This window comes from Capsicum annuum, unplaced genomic scaffold, assembly GCF_002878395.1.
Source record: "Capsicum annuum cultivar UCD-10X-F1 unplaced genomic scaffold, UCD10Xv1.1 ctg3647, whole genome shotgun sequence".
Lineage (NCBI taxonomy): Eukaryota > Viridiplantae > Streptophyta > Magnoliopsida > Solanales > Solanaceae > Capsicum > Capsicum annuum.
The window spans coordinates 547,175-562,384 of NW_025843459.1; positions in this window are offsets into that span (position 1 = coordinate 547,175).

The following is a 15,210-nucleotide window of genomic DNA, read 5'->3' on the forward strand; positions in this document are numbered from 1 at the left end:
AAGCAATATACACTCAATTATTCATCTTTTCTTTTAAAGAAAAACCCTAGCCTCCCCAAGAACACCAAAACTTCATCAATTTTCTTCAAGAAAAGCAAGAACTCAAGTTTCCTAATTCAAGAATGCTTTCAAGATTGTGCTTCTACTTCAAGATTAAAGCTTTAAGGTATGTGGGAGTTCATCCATGGGTCCTCTTTAGCCCATGGAGCCCAAAAATCCTTTTTACTTAAGTAAAGAATGAATTTTCCATTACTATGGTAATTTGTATGTTCAAGAAAGGTTGAATTTCATGTTTTCATGATGTTTTTAATTCAATTCAGCCTATATATGATTCCATGAAAGATTTTAAATTCCTCATGCTCTAAATTTGAATTTACCATGATTTAGTCAAGTAAATTACATGATAGATCCTAAATTCATAATGTTTAGCAATATTTTGATGTTTTAAATTCATGCCTTCCACATGTTTGATGAAATTCCCAGATCATGTTAAGTCAATTTCAAGATTAATCTACAAGATATGAACTTTTCCATGTAACTCTATTGTTTCCTCATGTTTAAGACATTCTTACGTTCAAGCTATCAACTTTACATGTTTTGATGAAACACTCATGTCATAATTTAAACGAATTACATATGAATTCTCCAATTCATGATCTTTGTTATGTTATCATGTTATGCTTACATGTTTAACCTATTTCCATGTTTAAGTTCATAATCATGACATGTTATCATGTGGTCCCATTCATGTATAAGTTCATGCCTCTTAAATGTTTGACAAAATGTCTAAATGAAAGCATTATTAACAAGCTACTATTGTTGTGCTATGATAACCATGCTATGTTTTACTTTCAATGTTATCGAGTCTTGGGGGTATTCAATACCCAAAATCTAGCTGTTTACCTAGAATTACAGTAGCTTTAGAATAGTTTCAGTGATGTCATGTACAGTAGTACTCAGTCAATTACAGAACTCAGTGTATTCAATTAATAGAAATCAGTTTAGTTCAGTTAGTTAACATGATTAGTAACAACTTATTCCATCTTAGTACGATTTAGAAATCATTTCAAAATCTTTTTCAGTTGGGAGTAGGATTCAACACCGAGTGAACCCAAGGATGGGGACTCACTTGCCAGCAGAGGGTGTGGTACTTAGAAGTATTTCTTATGTTCTAGAACTACGTAGCCAGCATAGGTTTAGACATTAATCTTCCAGATTGAGGGTTGATGAGGTTTCTTACCTGCCAGTTAAGAGTACCACTATTCTTATTCAGAGCACCTGCCAGATTGAGGGTGACTCTTCAGCTTGTCTTTACCCATGGCACGGTACTGACACCCTTCCAACTGGGGTTATAGGTTGAACCCCAATCCATTTAGAGAGGGGCATGTCGTTTAGATGATTACACCCTAAAATTTTAGTTTCAGACTCAGTATGAAAATCAGTTCAGTTTGATAGAATCAGAACTATCAGACTCAGTCACCCAGCTCAGTCTAGAATTCTGTTCAGTTCTACAGAATTAGGACTGTCAAAAATATTCACCCTGTTATCAGTAACTCAGTTATCAATAATCGCAACTATCTATTAATCAGTTATCAGGACTCAGTATTCAGTTTTAGTATAAGTTTTAGTTACAGTTTCAGTTATAGTCTTAATTACAGTCTTAATTATAGTCTAAGTTACCGTCTCAATCACAGTTTCAATCTAGTAATTAGATCAGTAACTCAATTTAGTTTTAGGTTTGCTTGACCATAGAGTAGAGTTATTAGTTATTCAATTATCAATGTTTTAGTACCTTAGTTTACAGACTATTTCTGAATCATGTTATACGCTTGGCCTTGCATTATTAAATAATATAGTTTTCATGAATTCATGCTCAGTTATCTCATGTTACTCAGTCAGTCCTTACCTATATAGATAATACTCTATAGTTTTAGTCTAATTATTCAAACTAAGAACAGTTCAGTCTTACATGCCCAGTATTTAGCTATCATACTTTCAGTTAATTAGATAAGTTAGTATGTTTATGCATTTGTGCTCAGTATGATTGTATATTTAGGTCCTCGATTCATGTCAGTCTCCATCACGTAGTTAAAGACTGAGTATTCATACAGTATCTATGTTCTATCAAATTTCAACTTCAGTTATGCATATATCATTAAAGTAAAGTTTATAGAAACTACATATAGAGATTCACCATCTTATCAGAGAATGTTTATCACTCATGCTTTAGGATATTTAGTTTTCATTTTATTCCATCCTATTGGTGAGTCTACTTACACTTAGAATGCATGTTTTACGATAAAGTATTAAATCAATTTTACTTATTACATTCACCCCTGTATACTCATTACATTCCAGAAGTACTGATCCACATATATGTCTATGTGCTACATTTTCTCATATTGTAGGTATCAGTTATAGCTTACACATCATGATCAGACAGTTGTAGATTCTAGCCAGCAGGTGATGAGTTCTCCTACTTCGAGAACTCTGGACAGTTTTAGTTCATGTATAGTCCATTTACTTTCATATGTATTGATTTGTAGAAGTTTGAGTTATGTCCTAGCTATCTATAGTCAGTAGAGTAGAGGATTCATAGATATTAGTCAGAGTCAGTCATGTAATTTTAGTTTCACCTTCAGATTTTTCAGATTGTAAAGCTTTATTAGTATTGTATCTATTTTTTATTTCAAGCATGATTATGTTTCCGCACTGTAGAACATCAATTTATTATGTTATAATTCAGTTGCTTAATAGTATGCCAGTACATGGGTTATCTTGGGATCACTTATTGTTCCAAGAACAGTGTGGCGATTAGGGGGTAGTCTCGGGTCATTATATTCATCCCAGAATGATGACTCTTGACATAGAAAGCATGATTTCAAGAACTACAATGAAAGAAAAGAGCTAATATGATTTGTACCTTCCATTACATCATCCACAGTTTCAAAGATAGTTGGGTACCTCGTACGCATATCATCCTCCAACTCCCTAGTAGCTTCTTATACTTTTTTATTCTTCGATAACACCTTAAATGAAATTATCTCCTTACTCCTCAACTTTAAAACTTGATGATCTAAAATGGCAATGGGTTCTTCTTCATATGACAAGGAGTCTTTTACATTGATATATTCCACAGGCAGCACAAGAGAATGATCTCTAATATATTTCTTTAACATGGATACATGAAACACTGGATTTGTAGAATCCAGGATCGCGGGCAAATATAACTCTTAAGCAACTCGATCGATCCTTCTCAAAATCTAATGTGGTCCTATATAATGAGGGTTGAGCTTCCCTTTCTTTCCAAATCGCATTACTCCCTTTATAAGGGAGAATTATAGAAACATCCACTCATCAACCTTAAATTCCAATTCCCTTCTTCTACCATTGGCATAGGACTTCTTGCAGCTTTGACCTATCTTAAGTCACTCCCCAATGACATTTACTTTCTCCATAGCTTGATGGATTAGGTTAGGACCAAAAAAATGACTTTCACCAACTTCATACCATCCAATTGAGGATCTACATCTTCTCCTATAAAGAGTTTTAAAAGGAGCCATCTGAATACTAGAATAGTAGTTATTATTATAAGAGAACTCTATCAACAGAAAGTAATCCACCAAAATACCCTTGAAGTTAATTATGCAAGCCCTCAATATATCATCTAGGGCATGAATGGTGGGCTCTTCTTGTTCATCATTTTAAGGGTGAAAGGCAGTACTACAGTTTACTAAGGTTCCTAGACCCCTCTAAAAAGAATGACAAAACTGAGTAGAGAAATGTGTACCTCATTAAGATATAATAGACACTGGAGTCCCATGAAAATGAACTATTTTCAGAATGTATAGTTTAGCATAATCATCCCATAAAAAATTGGTCCATGCTTGAAGAAAATGAGTATACTTGGTCATTCTATCTACAATTACCCAAATGGAGTCATATTGGTTTCGGGGTCTTGAAAGTCCTATAATGAAGGCCATTGTGATCATCTCCCATTTCCACATAGGCAAAGCTATCTCTTTGGTAGTACTACCTGGTCTCAAATGTTCTACCTTAACTTGTTGACAATTCAAACACTTTGACACAAAGTTACCAATATTTATATTCATGTTATTTCACCAATAAATCAGTAATACCCCATATTTTTCCTAGATAATTTTGTACAAAAACTGTGTAGTATTAGCTTCTAAATTGAATAATGATTATTCCACGAGGAATTTTCAACATTTTTACTTCTTGTTATATGGGAAAATTTAATAAGCTTTCCATCGATATAAGATTTTCCCAAATCCGATAACTAGTTCAGAAGTTATGACTATTTAAAATTTCTGTCGTAAAACAAAGCCATATTAGTCAGTGGCACACTGTGCCACAAAAGTAAATGGCATTTGGCAAATTCCAGTAGGGGTCCGCGATTATGGCTCATCGCGCCAGGGTTCAAATTCAGAATTGTCCTTTTCCCAGTGTCTCAGCGTGATTTCCTCCGCGTCATGCCACATTTCAAGGTCGTAAAAAAAGGGGCAACGTAATGGATCCATGTAGCGCTATCCCTCAGTTTCTCAATTGTCAAATTCCAGTGAAGTGATGCGATAGCACCGCATCCCGCCAGGGGTTCAATTTGGGAAATTTTAACTTAAATTTCAAGACGTGTCCAGGGTTAAAAGGGTCAATTTTCCACCCCTATTTAAGACATTTAACACGTGATTCATCCATTTTTCACCCAAAATACACTTTATTCTCTCAAAAATCTCTCAAGAACAACTTAGGGCTTTTCATAGAAAATTCAGAATTAAGAATTTCCTCCGTCAATCTTCACGAAATCATGAACTAAGGTATGCAGAGTGTTCATTCATGGACTCTTTTTGTCCATGCAGCCCAAGAACCCCTTTTATAAATTCAAGTTTATGAACTTTCTTATGAATTTCATGATTAGGCTACTTTTTTTCATGTGAATAATGAGAAATTAAATTCTACTCCATGTTGGGTGATAAATTCTATGTGGGTTAAATTATTATAGATATAGATTCATGCAAACCTATGACTAAACCCTTGAATGATGAAATTAGAATTGAACCATGATGTTTAATTATTATACAATGATGTTTACATGTACTATGCCTACAATATGTTTGATTAAATGCCTAGATGAAGAAAATGTGCCTAGCTAGCATTATATCATGAAATCCTCATGTATGTACAAGTTTATGCCTATCATATGTTTGATGAAATGCTTCTATAAATATATTATGGATTATAATATTAGTTATATGTTCGTGTAAGATATGCTTGGTCAATTTCCTTCTATCGAGTCCTGGGGATACTTGTACGCAAAATATTAGTTGTTTGCCTAGAGCCATGTCATGTATTCACAATACTCTCAATCAAGCTATGAATCCTTAGACTAAGACAGTCTCATGACTCAGGAAAAATATCCATGATCTTATGAACTCAGTCAGTTGTCAAATATCAGTAGTATTCCATCAGTTAATGGAATTTAGTAACTAAGCCCATGTTTAGTTCAGTAAATCATGTTCAGTGTCTATTCAGATGGGATTAGAAATTAGCACTGAGTGAACCTAAGGATGGAACTCACTTGTTATATGAGGGCGTGAATCTTAAGAGCAATCCTTGCGTTCCAGAACTATGTAGCAAACATAGGTTGAGACATTGTATCCTGCTATATGAGGGTAGATGAGGTGGATTAACTTGTTATATGAGGGTTCACACCATTCTCACTAGAGTTACCTGTTGTATGAAGGTTACTTAAATGTTGTCCTTACCAGTGGTGCGGTATTGACACCCTTCCAATTAAGGTTACAGATTGGACACCAACTCAGCCATAATGGCGTATTAGGGGCATGTCGATAAGATAACAACTCCCCATAGTTTCATGTTACAGAAATAGGACCATCAGATATAGTTAATCAGTGTCAGTAATAGAACTCAGATAGTTCTTTAGATTTAGGACTGTCAGATACAATCAACCCAAATATAGTATGGAACTCAGATAGTTCCATCAGATTCAGGACTGTCAGATACAGTTACTCATTTTATCAATTATATTCAGATACAGTCACTTCTGTCATCAGTCATATCAGTTATCAGTATGTCATGTCATCAATAATCATGTTTTCACAGTATTAATGTCAGTTATTATATCTCATGCATGTATTCTCACGCTCATGATAGTTAGTTAGTTATTATTATTGTTCATGCATATGAACCACATACATTCAGCCTACCACACATTCATACCAGTATATTTAAAGTACTGATGCATTTGTACTGTGGTGTCTTATACAATTGGTTTAGAGACACGAGCTCCAGAGCAGCAGTAGATCCCAGTCTTAGCAGTTAGAATTAGAAGTAAGTCCTCATCTTTTGAGGATATTATTATTCTCTATTATCTCATTAGTTAGTTTATTAGTTGGAGTTAGTTAGGAATATATCCCATCAACTCCTCACTTAGACAATTTCAGTCAGTTAGAATCTTTCTAGACTATTATGTTTTAGGCTTCAGTATTTTTAGTTTTGTTTTGGGTATTCTATTACCGTACACAGATTTTATATTATTCAGATTATGTTTAGTATTGAACCTTATGGCCTTTCATTGCTTGTTTCCCCATTATTATGTCATATTATGTAGTATACAGGTACAAATATCAACCATGGGTTAGCTTGTGGTACTCGAGGTTATGAGCACCATCTAGCATTCCGAGTACCAGATTCTGGTTGTTACAAACTTCGTATCAGAGCCTAAGGTTCAATAGAGTCCTAGGAAGTCTGAAAGCTACATCTAGGAGAGTCTTGTACATGGGTGTGTTGCACACTACATTTATGTGCAAGAGGCTATGAGATGTTTAGTAGTAGTTTTCCCTCTTTCAGTATTCATGTCGCTCCAGTGAGCATAATCTTAAGCCAATCTCTCTGTCTAATCTATTTCTCCTTTTTTTCTATAGGACGTGCCTCCTAAAAGAAGAAACGAGAATCAGATAACCCCTCAGCCCAAAAAACCTTTGGGAAAACATGTTTCTTATGCGGAGTTAAGGGCCCCATTCACCACTCTTGCTCTATTAGTGTCTACCCAGAATGAATGACTAGCTGTTGTTTCGGCCAACCCACTGGCCAATTCAGTTGTAGCTAGTATTCGGGACTTCACCTAAATGAATCCTCCAACCTTTCTCAGGTCTAAGATAGATGAGGACCCTTAAGAATTCCTAGATCAGGTTCAGAAGGTGACAAACATCATAGGGGTGACTGCTGTTGAGAGTGCTAAGCTAGCTACATATCAGTTCTAGGATGTTGCTCATACTTGGTTCAAATAGTAAAAGTTAGAAAATGCAGATGATACAGGGCCAGTTGAGTGGGAAGAGTTTTCTTCGACTTTCCTTGATAGGTTCTTTCTCCAAGATCTTAGAGAAGATAAGGTGTTAGAATTCATCAACCTTAGGCAGGGAAACATAACGGTGAAAGAGTATTCTCTTAAGTTTACTCAATTAGCCAGATATGACCCTCATGTGGTTACAAATAGCAGGGCCAAGATGAGTAAGTTTGTTTCAGGGTTGAATGATAACGTGGTTAATGAGTGCAGATTTGCCATGCTGAATAGTGACATAACTTTAGCTAGGCTTATGACTCATGCTCAGTAGATAAAGGAGAAAAAGATTAAGATGAGGGAGAAGAAAAATAAGAGAGCGAAGACAGGTAGTTTTAACTTTCCTTGGCGTAAATTAGAAGGAGGAAACCGTTCTCAATTTTATCCTAAATCATCAGTTCCAGCTCCTTCTTCAGCTAGTGCTCCATTTCCTAAGTTCCGAGAGGGTAACAAAGATAAGGCTCAAGGACCTAAGTCTCAGGGCAGTGTTAGCTGTGCCCAGAGCTATCCTCTTTGCCAGACTTATGACAAGCACCACCAGGGTTTTTGCAGAGATAGTAGTGGTATTTGTTTTAGATGTGGCAAGCCAGGCCATAGAGTCAGAGACTGTCCTCAGCCAGGTCCTTATGGTTAGCAGAGCCATTCCTCAACTTAGTCTAGTCACCCAAATAAGCAGGGTCCACCTCCAGTGCTACTAGTGGGAAACTCCTAAATATGCTCTTCAGACTTGAGAAGATCAGGAAATTTCTCCTGATGTAGTTACTGGTACATTACAGATCTTTCATGTGCATGTTTACACATTACTAGATCTAGGATCTTCCTTGTATTCTGTTACTCCTTATATTGAAGTTTATTTCAAAGTCAGTACTAAAATTCTAGCAGAGCCCTTTTCAGTCTCTACCTCATTGGGTAAAACCATCATAGCTCAGCGGGTATACAGGAACTGCCTGGTTATGATATTTCAGAAAGTCACCTTAGCAGACTTAGTAAAATTAGAGATGACTGATTTTGATATCATTCTTGGCATGGATTGGCTTCATTCCTGCTATGCCACAGTCTACTACAGAAACAAAATAGTCCAATTTCAGTTTTCGAATAAACCCATCATAGAGTTGAAGGGTAGTGTATCTGCTTTTAGAGGTCAGCCTATTTCCTACCTTCGGGTAAGGAAAATGATATATAAGGGATGTATCTATCATTTTGTTCAAGTTAAGGACTTTAGTTCTGAGACTCCTTGTCTTAAATTAGTTCCAGTTGTAAGTAAATATTCAGATATTTTTCCTGAAGATCTTCAAGGAATTCCTCCCGAATGGGAAATAGACTTCGGTATTTATCTTCTACCAGATACTCAACCCATATCTATTTCACCATATAGAATGGCACCAGAAGAACTCAAAGAATTGAAAGAACAATTGAATGATCTCTTAGATAAGGGATTCATCAGGCCTAGCATTTCCTTGTTGGGTGCACCAGTATTATTCGTATGCAAGAAAGATAGTTCTTTCAGAATATGTACAGACTACCATTAACTCAATAAAGTCATGGCCAAGAACAAATATCCTCTTCTAAGAATCGATGACTTGTTTGACCAACTTCAGGGTGTCATTTATTTCTCTAAGATAGATCTCATATCAGGCTATCATTAGCTCAGAGTTAAAGAACATGAGTTCCAAAAATAGATTTTTGAAACCGGTATGGTCAATTGGAATTTCTAGTTATGTCCTTTGGTCTTACTAATGCTCTAGCTGCTTTCATGGATCATATGAATCGTGTGTTCAAGCACTACTTGGACATGTTCGTCATAAACTTCATAGATGATATTCTGGTCTATTTCAATAGTGAGCATGATCATGTCGAGTATCTCAGAATCATACTTTAGACTCTCATAAATCATCAGCTATTCGCCAAATTCAGTAAGTGCAAATTTTGGCTAAGGTCATTGGCATTCCTTGTTCATATCATTTCCGATGAAGGCATTAGAATAAATCCTTAAAAGACCAATGTAATAAGAAACTGGCCTCACCCTATCTCTCTATTAGATAACAGGAGTTTCTTAGGTTTGGCTATTTATTATAGACGGTTTGTTGAAGGATTTTCTTTTATTGCACCCCGTATGTCAATATTGACTTAGAAGAAAGTCAATTTTTAGTGGTCATATCCTTGCGAAAAGAGTTTCAGGAGTTGAAGACTCGACTAACCTCAGCTCCAGTCTTAACTCTTCTTGATGGTTCAGATGGGTTCATAGTGTATTGTGATGCATCCAGAGTATGTTTGGGTTGTTTCCTTATACAACATAATAAGGTCATAGCCTACACCTCTAGACAACTTAAACCCTATGAGAAAAATTATCCTACTCATGATTTTGAGTTAGCAATCGTAGTTTTTACCTTGAAGATTTGGAGGCATTATGTCTACGGTGTTCATGTAGATGTGTTCACAGATTATAAAAGTCTCCAGTATGTATTTTCTTAAAAAGATCTCAATCTTCATCAGAGAAGGTAGTTAGAGCTCTTGAAAGATTATGACATCAGTGTCCTTTATCATTTGGGTATGGACAATGTAGTGGCCGTCGCTCTCAGTAGACTATCTATGGGTAGTATCGCTCATGTTATGGACAGTAAGAAAAAGTTAACTCAGGAGGTCCATCATCTTACCAGACTAGATGTTTGCTTAGTCGATACAAAAGAGGGTAATATATAGGTTTATAGTAGTTCAGAATTATCTCTAGTTTCTGAGGTGAAAGAAAAGTAAGATAAAGATCCCAGCCTTATACAGTTGAAAGAGTCAGTCAAGGATCAGAAAGTAGAGGTTTTCTTACAAGGGGGTGTTCTTCGTTGTCAGGGTCGTCTCTGTGTTCTAGGTATAGATGTCTTAATGCATTGAATTCTTGCAGAAGTGAATGGTGCATGCTACTCTATTTTTCTAGGGTCTACAATGATGTACCATGACGTGCGGGAAATCTATTGGTGGAGTGGGATGAGGAGAAATGTGGCAGAATTTTTGGCTAAATATTCTACATGTCAACAGGTTAAGATAGAGCATCTGAAACCTAGTGGTCCTATGCAGGAGTTCATTATTCCTGCCTGGAAGTAGGAAGAAGTGAACATGGACTTTCTGACAGGTTTGCCTCAAACTAGTCATCAGCATGATTTAGTCTAGGTCATTGTAGAGAGAATGACCAAATCAGCTCATTTTCTTCCAGTTCATACCACTTATTTAGCCGAGGATTATGCCAAAATCTACATCAGTGAGTTTTTCAAGTTACACGGTGCTCCTTAATCTATTATCTTAGACAGAGATACCCAAATCACCTCTCATTTCCGGAAAGCATTCCAAAAGAGTCATGGTACCCAAATTCATCTCAGTATAACCTTCTATCCTCAGACAGATAGTCAAGTAGAAAGGACCATCCAGACTCTAGAAGATATGCTATGGGAGTATACAATTTATTTCAAAGAAAGTTGGGATGACTACTTGCGTTTGATCGAGTTTGCATAAAACAACAGCTATTATTCCAGTTTTTAGATGTCTTCATTCAAAGCTCTCTATGGTAGGAGATATAGATCTCTAATCGGTTGGTTTCATGTTAGTGAATTCTCAGTCATAAGGCCTGACTTGGTATTTGATACCTAAGAAAATGTCCAATTGATTAGAGAAAGACTCTAAGCTGCTCAGAGCTGACAGAAGTCTTTTACAGATGTTTGTTGAAAGGATTTCGAGTTCGATATTAGTGATTAAGTATACCTAAAGATCTCTCCCATGAAGGGAGTGAAGAGATTCAGCAAGAAGGGAAAGCTCAATCCACGATATGTCGGTCCCATCAAGATTCTAAGTCATTTTGGCAAGGTAGCTTTGAGCTCTAATTGCCTTCAGATCTAGCCTCAATTCATCCAGTCTTCCATGTCTCTTTGCTCAAGAAATACATTGGTGACCCATTAGTTATAGTCCCTATTCAGAGAAGTAATATTCAGAACAACCTCTCTTATGAAAAGATTCCAGCTGAAATCCTAGACTATCAGACTCGTACACTGAGGAACAAAGAAGTCCCTTTAGTTAAAGTTCATTGGCAAAATCAGTCCGCCGAGAGAGATACTTGGAAAGTAGAAGAAGACATGCATACCAAGTATCCTCACCTCTTCTCTGCCAACTCAGATCAAGCTCAAGGTAACAGTTCTCCTTAAGCTTACTTAGTTTCATGTTCAGTGTTTACCACAAACTTGGTATCAAGTACCATTACATATTCAGTCATGCATTCATGTATCAGCTTAGTTATATAATTATACATCAGACATGTATTCTCATTGTGAGAAACTTAGTTCCTCAGAATACTCAGACATGCATTCACGAATTAGTTACATATGCATCAGATATGCATGTTCAGTTATTAGTCAAGTCAGCCATAAAATCATTTTCCAGTTATTCATGTTTAGTATGTATGTCAGTTGTCTTTTCTTCCCTCTTAGTCAGTCTCATTCGAGGATGAATGTTCTCAAGGAGGAGATATTGTAATACCCTATATTTTTCCTAGCTAATTTCATCTCAAGAATGTCTAGTACTAGCTTCTAAATTGAATGATAATTATTCCATGAGGAATTTTAAAGATTTTCACTTCTTGTCATATAGAAAAATTTAATAAGCTTTCCATCGATATAAGATCTACCCAAATCCAATAACTGGGTCAGAAGTTACGACTATTTCAAGTTCCCTTCATAAAATAACACCATATTAGTCAGTGCCGCACCGCGCCTCAAGAGGAAATGACATTTGGCAAATTCCAGTAGGGGCCTAAGATTATGGAGCATCGTGCCAGGGCTCAAATTTAGAATTGTCCTTTTTATAGTGTCTCAGTGCGATTTCCTTCGTGTCATGCCAAAGTTCCAGGATACAAAAGAAGGGGCAACGCGATGGCTCCGCGCCATGGTTTCAATTTAGGAATTTTTTACTAAAATTACAAGAAGCGTCCAGGGTTAAAAGGGTCAATTTACCACCCTATTGAAGCCTTTTAACATGTGATTCAGCCACTTTTCACCCATAATCCACTCTCTTCTCTTAAAATCCTCTAAAGGACAACCTAGGGCTTTTCATAGAAGATTCAGAATCAAGAATTTCCTCTGTTAATCTTCATGAAATCATGAACTAAGGTATGCATAGTGTTCATTCATGAATCCCAAGAAACCATTTTCTAAATTCAAGTTTATGGATTTTCTTTTGAATTTCATGATTGGGATACTCTTTATCATGTCGATTGTGAGAAATTGAATTCTACTCCATGTTGGGTGATAAATTCTATGTGGGTTAAATTATTATAGATATAGATTTATGCAAACCTATGACTAAACCTTTGAATGACGAAATTAGAATTTAACCATGATGCTTAATTATTGTACAATGATATTTACATGTACTATGCCTACAATATGTTTGATTAAATGCCTAGATGAAGGAAAGTGCCTATCTAGCATAATATCATGAAATCCCCATGTATGTTCAAGTTTATACGTATCACATATTTTGTAAAATGCTTCTACAAATGTATTATGGATTATGATGTGAGTTATATGTTCATGTAAGATATGCTTGGTCATTTTCCTTCTATCGAGTCCTGGGGGTACGTGTACCCAAAATATTAATTGTATGCCTAGAGCCATGTCATTTTTTCATGATACTATTAGTCAAGCTATGTATCCTTAGACTCAAATAGTCTTATGACTCAGGAAAAATCTCCATGATATCATGAACTCAGTCAGTTGTTAGATATCAGTAGTATTCCATCAGTCAATGGAATTAAATAACTCAGCCCATGTTCAGTTCACAAATCATATTCAGTGTCTATTGAGATGGGAGTAGAAATTATCACCAAGTGAACCCAAGGATGAAAAATCACCTGTTATATAAGTGTGTGATTCTTAGGAGCAATCCTTGCATTCCAGATTGGACCCCAACTTAGCCATAACGGCGTATTAGGGGCATGTCGGTTAGATAACTACTTCCCATAGTTTCATGTGACAGAATAAGGATTTTCAGATATATTCAATCAGTTTCAGTAATAGAACTCAGATAGTACTTTAGATTTAGGACTGTCAGATACAGTCAACCCAGATACAGTACAGAACTCAGATATTTCTATCAGATTTAGGACTGTCAGATAGAGTCACTCATGTTATCAGTTATATTCAGATACAGTCACTCATGTTATCAACATATCAGTTATCAGTATGTCATGTCATCAGTATTCAGATTCAGTAATCATGTTTTAATGGTATTAGAGTCAGTTGTTATATCTCATACATGTATTCTCATGCTCATAATAGTTATTCAGTTATTATTATTGTTCATACATATGAACCCCATGCATTCAGCCTACCTCACATGCATACCAGTACATTCAATGTACTGATGCATTTGTGCTATGGTGTTGTATTCCATAGGTTCAGAGACACGAGCACCATAGAAGCAGCAAACCCCAGTCGTAGTAGTCAGAGTTAGAAGTGAGTCCTCATATTTCGAGGATGTAATTATTCTCTATTATCTCATTAGTTAGTTTATTAGTTGGAGTTAGTTTGGAACATGTCCCAACAACTCTTTACTCAGATAGTTTCAGTCAGTTAGAGGCTTTCTAGACTACCATGTTTCAGACTTCAGCATTTTTAGTTTTGTTTTGGGTATTCTATTACCCCACACAGATGTTATATTATTCAGATTATGTTTAGTATTGAACCTTATGGCCTTTTAGTGCATATTTCCGCATTATTATGTCATATTATGCAGTGTACATGTACAACTATTAGCCATGGGTTAGCTAGTGGTCCTTCAAGGTTATGAGCACCGTGTAGCATTTCGAGTACCAGATTCGGGTTGTTACAAAATTGCCTTAAAATCATGATACATTTTAAAAGAGTTGGGTTGAACAACATACCTGGAAGGCTGAGCTTCATCGATAATTCTTTCTTGCAACCCATCCACATCCGGCACATACATCCTACTTTGATACCTCAAAATCTCATCACCTCCAATTTCAAAATCCGTTGCCTTCTATTGACCAATATCTTCCTTAATCTATAGTAAAATAGGATCTTTAATTTGTTTATCTATAACCTCAGCACATAAGGATGATTTTACTTCCTCATTAACAAATACTCCTTCATCCTCAGAATCTAGGTGTTGAACTCCCAAATTTGAAAGCCAGTGAATATCCTTCACCATATATCTCATTCCTTCCTCCACATAAGAAATACTTCCCATCGACAATCTGCTAAGGGTGTCAACAACCATATTGGCCTCGCCAAAATGATAATGCAGGCTCGTATAATTTTTTAACAGTTCCATCCACCACTTCTTCTTGAGATTTAGTTCTTTTTACATCAAAACATACTGCAAACTTTTGTGATCAATAGATATATCAACGTACAACCCATAAAAATAATGTCATCAAATCTTTAATACAAACACCACAACCATTAATTCTAAATCATGGGTGGGATAATTCTTTTTATACACCTTCAGCTGTCTAAATGCGTAATCCACCACCTTAGCATGTTCATAAGTACACACCCAAGTCCCACCCGAGATGCATAACATTACACAAAAAAGCTCTCTATGCCCTTAAGAAGGGTCAAAATTGGTGCGGTAGTCAACTTGTCTTTTAGTTTTTCAAAACTTGTAAAACTCTGCAAAATTCTAACCTTAACTCAGTCCATTAAATATGGAAAAGAGGTGCCAAACTTAGAATCTCCTAGCTAAGTATTCAAACTTAGTACTATTTTATCCTTCAAAACTTTTTGTTCTTATTTCACGGCCTTTACATCCATAAACTTTTGATATTTAAGTAAATC